This window comes from Protopterus annectens, chromosome 8.part0, assembly GCF_019279795.1.
Source record: "Protopterus annectens isolate FY-2018-M chromosome 8.part0, PAN1.0, whole genome shotgun sequence".
Taxonomy (NCBI): domain Eukaryota; kingdom Metazoa; phylum Chordata; order Ceratodontiformes; family Protopteridae; genus Protopterus; species Protopterus annectens.
In genome coordinates, this window is record NC_056741.1 from 1,368,026,331 (window position 1) to 1,368,044,199 (window position 17,869).

Here is a 17,869-nt window from a genome sequence, read left to right on the forward strand (position 1 = left end):
GTCCTCATGTTGATAATGATCAGGTCTAGTATGTTGTCCCCTCTTGTGGGAGTGGTGACTAGTTGTTCCATAGCATTTGAATTTATAATTTCCAGGAACCTTTCGGCTAAGGTGCTGGGGCTTGAGTAGTGCTCCCAGTCGATGTTTGGGTAGTTGAAGTCGCCCAATATAATGGTGTTCGGAGAGATCTTCATGTTCTCCAATGTTTTCAGGAAAGCCGAGTGGGATTCCTGACTTTGAGAGGGTGGTCTGTAGGATGCTATAAACTGAAAAGCAGTCTTGTCCACTGTTAGTTGCACATGGATGGTCTCCGATACTTCGTGCAATGCCACTAACCTGGAGGTGTGGATACCCTTGATAAATATGGAAATTCCCCCTCCTTTTGTGGTTCAGTCCAGGTTTTGGGGCCGAAAAGCATGATATGAGGTATAGCCTGGTAGTGCTGGGGTGCTCTCTGGAGCCTTGAACCAAGTTTCTGTCACTGCACAGATATCGATGTTCTCCATACTGAGGACAGCTTCGAGTGCGTGCATCTTGAGGTTAAGACTTCTGGCGTTAAGCAGCATTACCCTTAGTTTCTTGTTCCTTGTGCTGTCTATGGGGGTGGGTTTGACTTTTGAGCCTTGCCTAAAAAAGGCACTATGGGGGTGGCAAGAGCCTTTGCCAATATCCGAAAGCCCAGTGGTGACAGGTGCAAGCCGTCCCAAGCGAAGCAACATGGCTTGTCGAGCGTGTCATCCCAGGCTGACAGACACTGGATCCCCTTTGAATGACACCAAAATTTTAGCCAATTGTTAAAATCGATCATTTTGTCTTTGTACTGTGGCATCATTCTAGGTGAGGGTAAGATGCTGCTCAAGGTCAGGGTCATACCAGCCTGGGCTACATGATCAGAGAGCTCCTCTATGTCTCTTTTCATGTAGTCCAGGGAGGTACGTCTCAGGTCATGCACACCAGCATGTACAATGACTGAGTCATATTTGTATTTGCTTTGGAGTGACCTGAGTGCTTGCGTTATGTGTCGGATCCTAGCACCCGTCAGGCAGCTCACCGTGACCTTCTCTTTATTCATCCTGGTGAGCGGGACATCAGTGTGTCTGACAATAGAGTCACCTATTACAAGAGTATCAGGTGTGTTATTCAGCCTTAAGCGCTGTGGCTGCTTGGCACACTGACTTTGTGGGCTATGTGTTGTGCGTGTTTTGTTTTGAGGAAGCGTTTGCTTGGATGTCTGCTTTGGAGGTCTCTGTTGCTTAGGTAGACTTTTATTTAGAGCCTCCAAGTATGTTTTTGTGTATTTATCTGTTTGGTTCGCTGATGTGGTGGGATTATGTGATACTGGAATTGTGTTGTGTGAGGTTACCTTCTCCTCCTGACTGGTTACACCAGTTTTGAGATGAGAGAGCTCAGCCTCCAGTTTGGCTAAATAGTTGCATCTCTCATATATATTTAACCATAGCTTATTGTTTCTTGTCACTAAGAAAGTCTTTTACCTAGTTAAGTATTTTATTACCTTTTTTTTAATATGAAATTTAAAAAAAAATCCAAAATTCAGAGTGAAGCAATAGCAGGTATGCAGTGATAGAGGGGTAGTATATGGCACTGTATTGAAAGTTGTCTTCAGCAGCCATGCTAAAAATGTAGTCTATTTCTCCTAATTTTGGTCAAAAAATCTGCAGTTGCATGGAAGAAACTGCTTTCTATCTCCATTAAACAGCCATTAAAATATACAGTAGTATGGGGCAATATTTACAGTGAGCCCCCACTGGTAAACAGCAAGCATATACAAGTAGCACAGTGGCTCGTTAATTAAGATATCACTCTCAGAGCTCTAGGACCTGGGGTCAAGCCTGATCTCTGGTCATAGTGTGGTTTGTATGTTCTCTCCATGATTGCTGGGATTTTCTTCAGGTATTTTGATTTCCTCCCAAAAACATGCTGGCCGATTGTATACACCAAACTCTATATATGTATTACATTTATCCTCACTGTTGTGGCCTAAATCCTGACTAAAAAGGGTTGATGATGACCAGTTCACTTATCCAGTTAAGTTAAATTACACTTTAGCTGCATTCTGACTCAACAGCCTGGTATCTTTGCAGAAACATGAGTTCTGTTCAGGGGCATTTGCACATTTCAAGAAATAAATATATAAAATTACAAACTTGTCTTCACAAACACCAGAGACAGAACATTACAACTATCAAAGTGCATGTGACCTTGCTAATATTTTAATACACTGAGGATAAATAATCATAAAGACTTTTCTACTGCAAGTGTAGTGGCTACTCAAGACATCTTTACTCAGGTTGTTGGGTCAAAACAAAGCGAGAGCTTGACCACACACGAGTCAACATCATGCAGTTGTTCTGTGCTGGTGGCAAGAAGCAGCCTGGAAGTTAATTAGGAGCTGCAGCATACTTAACAAGCAAAGGAATTTGCATAAAAGATGGGCCAAATGATCCTTATATTTTGATAAGGACATCTATATTTGTAGACGTGGGGTGTGCCTAGGGAATGATAACTCCTAGTTGGCGGCATTTCCCCATCTGTTTGATGGAAGGAGCAAGCAAAAGGGAAAAAGACCAAAAAAAAACTACACATATACCCAGTTAAAATCGATGTTCATTATTCCCATTTCTAAATCAAGATATGTACAGCATGTGACTATCACAGACAGAGAAATGCAGAGAGAGAGAGAGAGAGAGAGACACACACACACACACACACACACACACACACACACACACACACACGCACAGAGGGTGTGCCTGTATGTTTATGTGTACTTGTTCAGTGGGAATATGTCAGTACGCATACCTAACCCACCAAGAAGCCATTAGACAGCTGACACTGAGGCATCTCTCTGCTCACATACTTCACTGACTGAACACTCAGAAACACTGGTTGCAATAAACCTTTTGCTAACTTGTTTTGTGCAAACGGATTGATAGATATTTGGAATTTAAGCAAAGACAAGACACTTGTACACACAGAGAAATACAAAGGTAAGAAAAACAACCGTTATATTATATTGTTAAAAGGGTGGATAGTTTTGTTATTTTATAAACCTGTGGCAAAGAGCAGTTTGTGAATGTTGACAGAGATTCAGAATACTTGAAATCTGTGCACGGATTGAAAAAAGGCTTCTGTGGGCGTGTGGCTGTACTAGCAAGAATTATTTTGTTTATAGGTCAAACACAACATGATTGCTTTGTTTTGTATAGGAAATGTACTTTTAATCAGTCCACTTATATTACAAACCTTTCTTTTGCGTTTGGTTACTTTCTGTTTTTGAATGAGTGCACAGTATTTAATCCATAACACATTTTTTTTTCGTTTGTAAAAAGAAAAAGAAAATCAGTACTACTGATAAAAAGGCGATTAACGGAAAACGGCATTACATTTTAGCGGATAACATAAACAGCAAACCAACGATATTCGCATTACTATCAGATCTGTTCTCCAAAAGACAGAGAACGTTAGAATATACATACTCATTTTGTATTCTGACTTATTGTTTACAAACGGGTTGTCTTACTACTGAATTGTGAAATTACACGGATGCACTTTAAAAGAAGGATGCGCTTCAAACTCATCCCAAACCATCTTTTTTATAAGGTACAATAAGAGGGGGGGAAGTCAGTGCTAGTCTGGAGGACAGGGTGTTGTCCATCAGGGAGTCTGCTGTGGGGCACTAATGAGGAGTGTATTACCACTAATGATATACCTGAAAGACAACAATAAACCCCACTCCGCCCTATTGTGTGCCAGAGGCTTCAGGTATGCAGTCATTTGAATGTCTGAATACAAAGGTATCTGAAATGTAGGTTACTTATGCTGTGTTGCTATGTTATGATGATGACTTGGAGGATCGTTTGTACGGTGTTGAGCCGCCCTTCCGGACCATGAAAACAGGCTTAAGTAGAACCTCCGTTATGTTATACCTATCTACCTGCTGCAAGACCAACAATATTAACGATGTCATTGTGAAATTAATTAAATTGCATCGTTTGTGCACAATGGGAAAACACAGGAGGGTCTCAGCGATCTACCTGTTTCGCTGCACCTCACATGCTTTCTTAATGTATAAAACTAACGTTGGTACAATAACACGTAATTAGTTTCATAACAGTGTGTGGTTATGTCTTTTGTGAAATTTACGTTGACTTAGAGCCTGCCAGCCCGCTACTAAGCAAATACACCCAAGGATTTTTCGTTAGCCTCAAACGGCGTGAGAGCGTATTACTTTTGTTTAGAAGTACTAGCTGTGTATAATCCCACCAATATTTCCACTGAAAACACATATATACCCCACCCCAAAACACAAGCCCACGGTACATAAAATGGTCTAGACTGTATCCCATGCGCTCAAGAATCACCCATCACTACTTGTTGTTGATTCTCTTCTAGTCAGATCTGCATCACTTGACATTTTTTGTGGTTGCCATGGCAATTGCCTGTAAAGGATGGACTGGGCGTTCCTTTCGGGTTTGGGTGGTTCGAGCCACCACTGGTTGCCTAGTTACTAGCAATAAGCCCTACATTCAGGAGACCTGTCGATTTGTTTCCGCCATTCTTATTAGCTAAGAGATGGAGCAGAACAGTAAACGGAAATGGTAGCGTTTAACTGGCTTGATAGCATTATTACCTGTACTATCCGGGAAAAACCCTGAAGTAATCAGGACACTTTAAACTGTGGTATTATTAACTTGAGAAGCTGAAAAAAAGATATAATGTGAATTAACATGCATTTTATGAAGTAAAATAAGTTTATAATTCTAATTAGTCGTTGTTTGTTAAATGTAATCCATCACTTTTTCTCCCGGAATTGCCAGTTTATGAGGGATTAGGTCAGAGAACAACGGTGAGCAAAAGCCAGGGACAGTAGAAAGATATGGCTGGCATCCTTCTTGTACACCGCCGCCGACATTTTCCATATTTGATTATTCTATGCATTTAATGGTCTGGTGTTTCAAACGAGTGGAATCACAAATCTCTCTCCATTTATATTTCAGTGTATTTTATTATTTTTTAAATTGAATAACAGAGTCGGAACATACTAAAAATTAGATCAGACGTGGTTATTTAATCTTCGCTAAATCTTGCAGCGTGGTTATTTATAGTTGTCTCATTACTGGGGATACAAAATTGGACACGCACTGGATAACTGAATTTCCAAAATCAGCACACACAGAATATTATTAAAACAATGTTTATACGTGCAAGGGTGTAGCCAGGCATACTCTTTAAAGTACATTTTTCTGGGCATCACTAAGAAAATATTAGCTTTTTCAATACGAGGTTTGTCTGCTACAGTCTAAATGACTGTATCCAGCAACCAGGGAAGCCCACAGGATTTTTTGCAGGGGGGGGGTGCAAACCCAGAGCCCCCCACACACACAGCCTCCCCCCACTACCACCACACAGCCATTCCAGTGCCCCATTACTTGGCTATTTCTCCCCAGTTGCCATAAACACTGTTCAAAACTCTCAATGCTATTTTATGCTTTACTTCTACAGTGATGACAGATATTTGGATTTAATTTACAAATTTTATAGCACAAACACTGATAGACATTTGCTAACAAATCAACAGTCTTACAATGAAAAGAGACTTGACATTAAAACTTCTCTACCTTTGAAACTTACATTTACTGAAAGAGCATTGAAACACACATTCAAAGAAAATGCATCTGGCCAGTGGTGTGTTAAGTTTACCTTTGGGCTTTTTTTCAAATTGTAGGCCCCTTGCACACATTTTTAGTGAATCAATTATAATATATAATAATTGAATTATGTCTCTTGTATAATACAGCACCAATTGATAGAGTGTGTTTTAAGTCTATAGTTTTGAATATTTTGCCATTAAGCAATGAAACAAAACATATGAACCAATAATGACAAGCTGCCCACTCCATAAAAGGCCATGCAAACTTCTGTCATTACAGTCCACCAATATCAGTCAATATGCACAATCTCTGCAGAAGTAAAATTCATCTGAATAATTCCACATTAAAGAGATCTGAAACTAATAAAGAGGTTGTTGCTAGAAAACAACTTTATACTTCAGTGTTTCATCTACAAAGTCAGTGCCTGCTGCCCTTGGAGAATAAATTGCCTATGTTACAGAAAAAAAATGATAAGCTGCTATACTGCAATAGGGAATGGGTGGCAAGCTAAAAAAACAGGTACATAGTTACTAGGCACCTTATCCAAAGGACATACTCAGGTCTGCAGCACCCCACTCCCTTAAAATACAAATCGATATGCTGTGGGAATAGAACCTGTAGACCCCTGCATCAAGATGCAAGTATGCTACCTGCTGTGTTACTAACACTGCTTTAGAATTCTATATGACAATAGTGGTACTGTTTGCTGAACAAAATAGTTGTACATTTTAAGCAGACATAGCATGAGCAGCAGTAAACTTCATTTCCCTTGAAGCACACAATTCCTTGAAAATGCACTTGAAAATAAATTCCACCTGCTACCTCTTAACTAAGACATTTCTCTCTCTCTCTCTCTCTCTCTCTCACACACACACACACACACACACACACACACACACACACACACCTCAACCTCTTAGTGCAAGAAATCCGGACAAAGCCTAAAATAAATAGGGATAGCTTATAAATATTTCTCTCATGAACTTAGACAATTGCTAGAAAAACAAGATTTGTGGTAGCATGCATTTTTCCAAAGGATATGATGTCTAAAACTCAAACGTCTGTCATTATTTAGCAACTTCAATCCTTTTTAGGAGGAATTTAGGACAAAAATCTGGACATTCTGCAAAAACCTGGACAACTGAGGAGTATGCTATCCCCCTCTTCTACATACATACACACATACACACACACCCATACAATGGACAAGGCCCCAAACTAGGGACACATTGAGAAAGTTGCTTGAACAACAGGATTTGTGTTAAAATGCATTTTCTGAAGGATATAAAGTCTGAAACTCAAATGCATGTCATTATTTAGTAACTTTAATCCTTAGCTCATCCCAGTGATTTGTCGAAAATAGAATTTTTATGAGGAACAGACAAAAAATATAAGGCAAAAATCTGGACATTCTGTGAAAATCTGTACAGTTGTGAGATATGAATACATCCCCCTACCTTCTTAGAAAGTGGATAGAACAACAAGTTTTGCATTAGTGTGCATTTTCTGAAAGATGTGAAGTCTAAAGCTCAAATGTCTGCCATTGCCATTATTTTCTGACTTCAGTCCTCAATGATTTGCCAGAGAAACATAATTTTATGAAAAACAAACCGAAAATATGAGGCAAAAATCTGGATAATTGCACCTGCTTGCAGACAACCTTGGTTCTGCCTCTTAACTGGATGTATCATTAGAATTGCTGGTGGTCAGCATTAACCTTTCACCTTCCTACCTCAGTTAAAGCTAAACAGACATAACCACATAGTCTTTAATGGAACAACAAATACTGAATAAATGAAATTATTAAACTATGTAAATTCACTTGTTAGCAGTTATCTGGACATTTTCCAGAAAACTAGCTGTCCCAAGTAATAACACTCATTCCTGATGTCTTCAACAGCGACATAACAACCATCAACTCAGTAAGTTGCAAACATGGTATAGAGAACTGTATATATGCCAGTTGACCTGGTGTGACTAAATCTGTCTGACATTTTCCTCTAAAATCCAGCTATCCATACAGCTCTTAGAATCTATTTGCAAATGAAGGATTCTGAGCTTTATTCTAAAATCATAGCAGAAGCTGCAGCTGAGCTGAGAAAAAGAATGTACTTGTTAAGCACAGACTCTAGGCTGACATACACCACCTAATATTTGAACCACAATCAATAAATACATATGCAGTGAGAGTATGAATCCCCCCACACTCCTACCTCCCTCTTGCTTACACACACACACACACACACACACACACACACACACACACACACCCATATGCACATGCACACACATACACACACACATCCCTACCTTTATTACCTACTTCTTACATACACACATACATAACCCTACCTACCTAGCTACTTCTTACAGCCACACACCCCTACCTACCTATTTCTTACACACACACACACACACACACACACACACACACACACACACACACACCTTTTAAACACTTAAGAACACACACTCCTACCTCCCACTTGTACATTCGTCCATAGTGCAAACATCTTCTGGAATTTAAATTCCACTTGGGCACAAAAGATGAAGATGTAAACTATCGAACCAACGGAAAAGATGAAAACAGGTCACAAACACTTGTTCCTTCTTTGCAGCCCATTGCAAAGGGTGTTCTTAAAGAAGAATGCCCTTAAAAAACAACATTTTTTTCATAAAAAGAAAATTAATCTCCCGGCCAGCCTGTTCTAGAGGAAATGCAACTGCACACCGTTGCACCTGCCTGCTGGCACATGTGCCAGCAATCAATCTAAAACTTGCTTATATAATTAATTTCTAATCCAATAACAAGGTATTTGAAGGTTTTAGAGAAAAACACTAAAAATAATGAGTTTAAATGTTTGGAGGGGTAACATTTTGTGACATGTACACATTTTTTTAATGCTGGGTTGTGGGGGGCAGCCTTAAGAGATTGTGGCTACAAAATGGAATTCTCTAACTGCACCTCGGTATAAGTGTACAGATTTTAAGTTTACAAGAAAATGGCTGCCTTTTTTAAAGTTTATTTGTTTGTTAAGTGTTATAATGGACTGATCCAAGAAATGTCAGCAATCAAAGAAAGGTCATGTCTACTTAACTTTTGAGAAGGTAACTAAGGAATGGATGAAGGGAAAACAGTGCATACTGCCTACATAGGCCTGGCAGGGGCATTTGACACAATTCCCCACTATGCATAAATCCCAACTGAACTCATTGGATTGCCAACTGGCTCACAGATAGGATACAAAAAGCTAGGATTGATGAGACCGCCTCCTCCAAGAGGCAGGTCACTAGTGGAGCATATCAGGGCTCTGTGCTGGGCCAACCCTGTTTGGCATCTGCTTCTTATAGGTCAAAGCTAATGTCAATGGCCTCTGGCTTACCAAGTTCCAGAAGATTGCAAATTGGGAGCTATCATAAATTCCCCCATGACACTAACATTCTGCAAGAGGGTCTATTAGAGACAAATGACTGGTGCCAAAGCCACGGATTGATACTCGATGCAAAGAAGTGCATTATATTGCCTCTTGGGAAGATGTATATCCAGACAAATTTCTCCATTGATAAGACACCCCTGTGATTTGACCAGGTAGTTAGAGATCTGGGAACATCTGTTGGCAGTAATCTGGCCTTCAACCAACAGGTAGCTAGGGTAAAAAACCAACAGCAGCCACAGTGTAGAAATGAACTTGTAATATCAAAAAATATACACTGCAGACAGCTGGACCACATGCTTGAGTTAAAAGTCCAATTTTAATGAAACTTTTAAAAACAGATTGAGCGCTTTCATCCCCTTCTACTGGGACTTTAACAGAATCTGTAATCACATCACACCAGTACATTTAAATATACAATTAATGAATGCCTTGTCCAATAAAATAATTTGAAATAATTAAAGGTATCTGCACCATTCTAAAACTCTTCCCCTAAAATCATAAATTAAACATTAAAAAATGTGCTAAATATTTAACACTGTGTATACATACATAAGTGTTGTTCTAAAGTGTAAATATCTTTATACTAAATAATAGCTTTTTTATTAAGTATAGGCTTGAGGGATATGTTTTCATTAAGACCTTGTAAATGCATGGGATATAGCTTAATTTGCCATTTCAGCTCCCTTTCTTCAATAAAGGATCTGTAATCTTCACCTCTTGAGTACCTAACTATCATATCCCCACATAACTTTTTAGCAATCTCCTAACACACCCTTCCCAACAAACATACTTCCTTCCATTAAGACACATGTTACCATGGGATGCATTTGGGTTGGTTTGCATGGCTAGGCTTGTAAAGGACATGGTGGTTAGCTTAGTATATTCCTATGAACCTAAGTAGTTATCTGAGTCAAAGTGAAACTGTAGACAAGATAAACAACAAATTATCACAAACATCATCGTAGTAACACAGGTTTAACAGCAGCACTTGTAGAATGCTAGTCAGCAAGACAGAACAGCAATACATCACAAATATTAAAAAAATAGTAGTACTAATAGTATATATCAGAAACGGTTTACATTGAAAACCTTGAAAGTGCAACGGTCGACCAGCATGTGGTCAAATGGCAGTTTTCAAGTCGGCAGATTGTCGAACCAAAATGTATCAACTACACTACAGCAAACGGGTAGTGTAGTTTGAGTACTTGGGTTTGACATTGTGCAGGGAAATCATGGTTTAGTGAGGAACAGGGAATTAGCCCATCTCCTCACTGTAGTGCAATCTCGGAGTTGGTATATTTAATGTGTAGGGGGTGTGAGGAGCACAGCCCACCACATGGGGGGTGCAGGGGGGCATAGCGCCCTGCAAAATAGTAGAATTAATGTACCAGTGAATGTAGAGTGCAACGGTACATAAATGTGCATAGCAGGAGGTGAGTGACATTACCTCCTGCTATGTTGAATACATAGAACTACAGATGTTGATGTATTCATTTTCGCCATGGTTGCTGTTTCAAAATTCTGAATTCAGCATTTCGAGTCGACATTCTGAATGGTCGACCAAAGTGAATTCGGAATTTCAGTAGTAAACCTCCAGAAACATACAGCAGTATAAGAACAGTTGCAGCAAAACCAGAAAGGGGAGTACAATTGGTTGCAGAATGTTGTTATTTAGAATTGTCAACCATGAACTGTAAGAAAGAAGGGGGTTTTGAATATTATTTGCATCTTGTGTGTAGTTAGTATATTTTCATGAGCTGAGATAGACCATTTATGAAGGAAAAGTAAGATGATTGGCAGCTGGCTAGCATGAGTTTTAAGTGTTCTGTTAATTGGGCATTTATGTATATTTGATGTAAAGTCCTGCTTCCAGTATGTGAGATAATCAAATGAAGTGCCAAGTGGTTTTGAGAAGTTAATGAGCAGTGTAACTCCTACTGTGTGATGATTAAGATATGGTGCAGCACAGCAGTCGCTCTAAGTAATGATTATTACACAAAATGTAGAGCTGAAACAGAAAGAGAGGAAAAGCTCCACACAGTTTAAGAAGTAAAGACAATATCCCATTACTTGCTGGAACATTGATTTGAAGAGAACCGAGACACAGTCTCAGATCCACTGCTAACAATGCAGTAAATGTAATGTTCCATGCATAAATTAAAAGGGTGTTTTGCTACCTTGACCCCATTTCTCTAGGGTTGTATTTCTGCTAATTTAAAAAATACAAGTATCGTGCACTGCCAACACCTAAGGCATTATCTGTCTGACTGATACAACATGCGTTTAGGGCCTTTTATTTATCTTTCTTTGTGATTCCTGTAGGTGAACTTGACCACTAAGGTCATGCTCTTGCCAAAAAAAGCAAAAGAGAAGGCTAAACCTCAAAATACACTCTCTCGAGGCACTCCTAAAAATGGAAAACATCGATATCTGTGCAGTAACTGAGACCTGGTTCAAGGCTCCAGAGAGCACCACTGCAATACCAGGCTACAACTCTTACCACACTTTTCGGCCACCAAACCAGGATCAAAACACTAAAGGTGGAGGAGTGTCCATACTCACCAAGGATATTCACACCACCAGGTTAGTTTCCCAACACAATGCGTCTGAAATTCTCCAGGTGCAACTAACACTAGGTAAGACTGCAATCCAAATTGTAGCTTGCTACAGATCCCCTACCATGCCCCAAGATTCTCACTACACCTTTCTAAACATACTGGAAAATATTAATATACAACCAAACACCCTAATACTGGGTGATTTCAACTACCCTGCCATTAACTGGGAAAACTACTCATGTACCAACAACTTTTCCCAACGGTTCTTGGAATTCATAAATTCCAATGCCCTGGATCAACTAATCCATAGTCCCACCAGAGGCTCCAATATCCTAGACCTGGTCATTACCAACATGGGAAATCGATGCTCCACACCTATGGTCACCCCCTCGTTGGTCAGGTCAGACCATAAGCTAATCAGCCTTAACATCCACATCCCACCCCCACCCCCCAGTAAGGAAACCTCCATAAAAAGCTTCTACAAAGCCAACTTCATGCTACTCAAGTCAGAAGTTACAAACTTCATGACACCCATGCAGACGGGAACTGAAAGTTCGACTACTGAGTCCTACACTAAGGCACTGTATGAGCACATCCACTCATGCTTGAATCCTACCATCCCAAATAGAATCAAGATGCTCTCCTCCAAAAAAAGGAAGCCAGTCTGGTGGTCCCCTGCCATAAACAAACTATACAACAAAAGGAAGAAACTGTTGCAGAAAAGAGGAAAATCCCAGGATACAAAAAACTCCCTTACTAGCCTCAGTAAGAAGCTGAGATCCCCCATAAAATCCTCCAAAGCTAGTTATGAAAATAAAATTGCCAAAGATTCCAAAGACAACCACAAGGCATTCTATAACTATGTCAAGAATCTAAATGGCAATGCTCAGATCTGCTCTGAGCTACAACAGAATGGCATTAAATATACTGATTCCAAGGATATTGCCAATATCCTGGCAGATCAATTCAGTGCCAACGTCACCCCCCTCTCACCCCCTAAATGGCCCATCTCAATACTGGAAGATTGCCAAATTCCGGTAATAACGGCCACACAGATAAAAAACGCACTCTCCAAAGCTAAGAATACAGCATCCAGGGGACCAGATGACATCCCGGGCTGTGTACTATATGAATTACAAAATGAACTGGCACCTCACCTAAGTGTCATCTTCAGTTATACCCTCACCTCAGGCTTCATGCCCACTGAGTGGTGCACAGCTACAGTTATCCCACTCCACAAGGGGGGATCTACCTTGGATCCCGGGAACTACCACCCCATCAGTCTGATGAGCCTGATCTGCAAGGCCATGGAATGTATTATCATGGAACTTATAAACAAAGACATTGGCAACCTTAAAACACTGGACCCCATCCAGTTTGGGTTTGTGAAGGGCTGATCTTGTCTCCTGAACCTGATTGACTTCTTTGAATCAGTCTCCAGAGCCGTGGACGAGGGTAAGGCAGTTCACACAGCCTATCTGGACCTCACCAAGACCTTTGACACCATCCCCCACTCTGGAATCATAGATAAACTTACTAAGCTTGGCATTAATCCCTACGTCACTCAATGGGTTGCCAGTTGGCTTACTGACAGAACCCACACTGTAAAAGTAGCTGACTCCAAATCCAGCTCCAGACAGGTGACAAGTGGAGTACCTCAGGGTTCAGTCCTGTGACCTCTCTTGCTTGGCATGTACTTCTCTGAAGTGCAGGCCAGCACTAAGGGACTCTGGCTAGCAAAGTTTGCAGATGACTGCAAACTGGGAGCCATTATTGAATCCCCAAATGATGTGGATACTCTACAAAAGGGTCTTACAGAAACAGATGCTTGGTGCCAGAGCCATGGGCTCAAGCTCAATGCCAAGAAATGTATAGTTATCCCCTTTGGGAAAAAACATGTACCCATGAATTACCACATAGGTGGCAGTACACTAAACACCAAAAGTGTGATAAGACACTCAGGGACACAGGTGGACAGTGGTCTCACCTTCAATAACCACATCGCCACAACAGTCAGGAAATCCTTCTATGTGGCACACCTCATCACTAAGGGCTTTTCATCCAGAAAAAAGGAGGTCATTGTCCCACTGTACTCATCCCTTATTAGACCCATTATAGAATACAATGCCCCATTTGGTATGTACCTCTCAAGACATCTGCAACAACTGGAAAGGCTGCAGAAATACCTCTCTAAAAGAATCACAGGACTAAAGCAGATGCCCTATACTGACCATCTTAAAAAACTCCAGCTATACTCTGTCACATACCGTCTACTCCAAGGCAATCTCTGCTTAACATACAAGGCCATGTCAAACCCAGAGCTGTTGGACATGCTACACTTAAAGAAATCCCAATCCCTCAGAGCTGCATGCTCCAGGGATCTAAACTTTGTAATCACAATAAACAAAACATGCTGGAGGGATAGGTTCCTGACCCAGAGACTCCCCAGACTCTGGAATAGACTGCCCATACATGTCAAGCAGAGTGCCTCTTTGGCCCTCTTCAAAAGGAACCTTGATGATTGGATGGGAGAAAGGAAATTCACCCCGGGGATCATGTCAGTCACCCTGCTAGACAGGGGTCCAGGGAAGTAAATAGTGTGGGAAGAGATAGCCAGGGAATTGTTATGGTTAGGCTTGTATAGGCCCTAGGGCCGATAGCCTAGTACTAACCTATGAACCTATGGACCTATGAGACATAAAAGGGCATTTAATACCAGTATCAGGAAAGGTTAACACATGCTTAATAATGCCAACATACAAATAAACAATGTTTTTACAATGTCTTGCAAATAATCTTGTTCCAACCTAGTTCTCCTCCTGGGGATTACTGTACTATTCTCTGTAGACCTTACCTGCGTGAGAGCTCTAAGAAGAACATGTGTTTACCCTTATTTAATCAAGGCACCCCAAATAAGTTTTCCTTTGTGTATTTTTCTATATTGAAAAGAGCAGCTTGAAAATGCATAAAAAGACAGAGAGAGAGGGAGGGGAGAGAGAGAGAGAGAGAGAACACAATTCTTTTTTGGTGAGAGGAAATTCCTCACCTTGTACCATCCCTGTGTGGTGGGGGTAGGCCCCACCAATGCACACAGACACACACACACACACACACACACACACACACACACACACACACACACACACACACACACACTTCCCAGACTCCAGGATCACACAACAAACAGTGTGGAAAATGAAAAACCCAACTGCAGTACTGCAGCGTATTGCTTAAGCATGCAGTACAAGCCAATGCAGTTTCAGAAAAAACATGATTTAAAAAATTAAATATATATTTACATGAAGTACATTCAATGAAGTGTAGGATTCCATGGGCACCAAAATCACTAACTACAGGGTTCTAGCCCTGGCTGGTTTCTTACACTGGGCAGTAGCACCAGGTAATCCTCATGTATTGCGTATTTTTTATAGTTTTAGGGGTATACAGTTTTCTGCTTACATCTCAAATGCTATTACAATGAACTGACTTTCTAGCTTTACTCCTTATGACCCTTCTCTTTGTTTCGTGTTCTTCCATACATTTCATAATTCATTTCCCATCTGTCACTAAGTCATATGTCTTCTCATAATTGTAGTTCTCACTTTTACCTATACTTCATATGCTTCACTTTTATGAATGTTTATGCAGCCTCTTCCAATATAGTACTTGTTCAGTGATTAACTAGACATGCACACTCTTTAACTGACTACAGCTGACATCCTCTCTCCTGCTGCTTTATCTCACTTTTTTTTTTTTTTTTTCTGTAACTGACTTGTTTATCTATTCTGCTTCGGACACATCAATTTGGTCTGACTTCCTTTCACTTATTACACTGCATCAGAAAAAAAAAACGTAATGTGTTATCTTTTGTTTGTTGATTTTAATCAATTCAGTTCCAATGTAATTAACTCAGCATTACATTCTTGTATTGGTTTATTTTTGACAACCTTACCTGAAATTATTTTCTTTGCTGATTGATTGCCATGACTGTTAACCACATATCTTAGTGTTTCTTTTTTGACTGTACAGCCAGATTATGGCTAAAAATGGTCTTCCCAGATGAGCCCACTTACCCAGCTAACAAACAGATATTTAAAAAAGGCACAATACACTAGTAGTTGGCTATATGCATGTCCTGCATAATCAAATGAGGTATAGTTCTCTACACAAAATGCCCTATTCCTGTTGCATTCCCCATATGGAAGACTCTGTCTGCCACCCTCCCCCCTTTTATATATTTATTAACTCCAAGATTGCACATGACAGTTCATTCTTTCTACATAGAGAACTGCGGTCTCTGTAGAGGGAATTGTTTACCCATTTTCCATTACATTGCTCATCTAAACAGACCCTAAAAAGTGGGCCATTCAATGAGTAGGGCACTTGATGAGAGAAACTGGACCAAGAGTCTTGTGCTATATTGTGTTTGTAAGGCAAACACCTTAACAATTAGGCCACCCTCCCAACAGACTGCTGCCTAGCCTTTATAACAGACTGGTCAGGGGAATCATAATAAATTCAGTGCCCCCTGAAAAAGCAGTAGGAGAAAGAACCTGTGGTATTGTAAGATTTTTGTAAGAGACATCATGGAGGGGGGGGGGGGTGTGGATCACATACATTTATGCAGGTAGCACAAACTTGTGCGGCAGTATACCTATGCAGAGTTAAATGGAAGGGTTAAGTCTGACTGGTTTAAATTCAATGCAGCAAAAGTACAAGTTGTTGCATCTGGAAAACACAGGAGGAAGTACACACAGAGGATTTACTAACTACAACAAAATGTAAATAGATCTGGTGTAATCATGTCTTCTGATATACAACTAGGCAAGAAAGCAGTTTAGGAACTCAATTTAGGTTAAGGAGAAAAATATGTATAACAACATACATTGTACAGTATAAAGTTGGTCAGACATGATTTGGAGTGCATCATGTTATTCTGGAGACCCTGTCCTGCCTCAGTATTTGATGGATGCAAGCAATCTGTTAAAGGTGATAAACCTGGTACAGAATCTGTACAAGAAACCAAATTAACAAAGACTAAAACAGCTTAATACATATACCACAGAGCAACAGTCCATGACAGATGCCTCAGATCTATAAAGCAAAATAACCAAATAACTTGTGAGAACAAAGGCATATAGTCTGACAATGGGTAGGGCAGAAAGTGAAGATACTTTCTACCAGAGAGTAGTATTGTGTACTCATGGAAACAACCTGAATGAGATAATAACTTCAAAAATAGTGTCACAGTTCAGGAGTGTTGATTTCAGTGACTGTGACTGGTACACAGGCTAAGTAGTGATTTCAGTCTGGAATAGATGTAAGCAGCCAAACAGTTAAAAATGTTCAACAAAATTTATTAAATATGTACCTTCAGTGAGACATCTGAGTTATTTTGATCAAAGCAAGAATTTAAAACTATTTTCCATGCACAGCGGATATTTTAGGAGCAAAAGTCTACTAGCTTACAGAGTTCATACTGACAATGTATTACAGGCAGATGTTTTTTTTTACATAATAACACAAGAACAATAAAAAACAGAACCATGCAACAAAATCAATACTAGTAGGTATAGTCAATATAAAAGGAAACCCTCATATTTACAACTACATGTACTATTTACAACATTATTCATAAAATTAATTTGAAGCAGGTTATATAACAAAGGATAGTGTAACAGAATTGAAAGCATATAAAAAAATTACAAAACTAATTCTAATACATTCCTTAAAGTTGGCAGCCAAGAATGTTTTGGGAATCAGCCACGGACAAAAATTTAAGACATTTAATGTAATCTAAAGCAAGAAGTTTAAAGTTTACCAGTTTTGAGCTTTAATGTCCAGCCAGTTATTTGTAGTATATAACTTTATAAGCATGAAAATAGTCAAATAAGTTTTAAAATCAGTGGAATTTAGTTTCTTAGGAGGAATATGCAGTAATACAAACTGCCACGTTAATAATAAATACTTATAACCAGCTTTATAAATTTTGCACTGGAGAATGGACCATAACCGTTTAGAGAATTCATATTCCTAAAAATATGTAACAAATCAGCTTTGTAGCATCGCGTGCAGAACATATAAAGGAATAATCAGGGAAAGTTTTTGCTTTCTTATAAGGTAATAAATGAGCACTATTCAAGGTCATAACTTGGGAGAAGTATAATTTCTTAATAGAAATATATTTCAAGTTAATTGAATT

At 39.6% G+C, this 17,869-nt stretch overlaps 1 protein-coding gene across 2 annotated transcripts in view; it reads left to right on the top strand.

Moving 5' to 3' along the window:
* The first annotated feature begins 2,727 nt into the window (after positions 1 to 2,727).
* LOC122809436 (FXYD domain-containing ion transport regulator 6-like) overlaps positions 2,728 to 17,869 on the top strand; it is a 624,090-nt gene continuing 608,948 nt past the window's right edge. Inside the window, exon 1 of one of the 2 annotated variants that reach the window (XM_044080947.1) lies at positions 2,728 to 3,008. The gene's annotated coding sequence lies outside the window, so the exon portion shown is untranslated. The remainder of the gene's footprint in view (positions 3,009 to 17,869) is intronic. The other variant, XM_044080949.1, reaches the window with a different exon arrangement.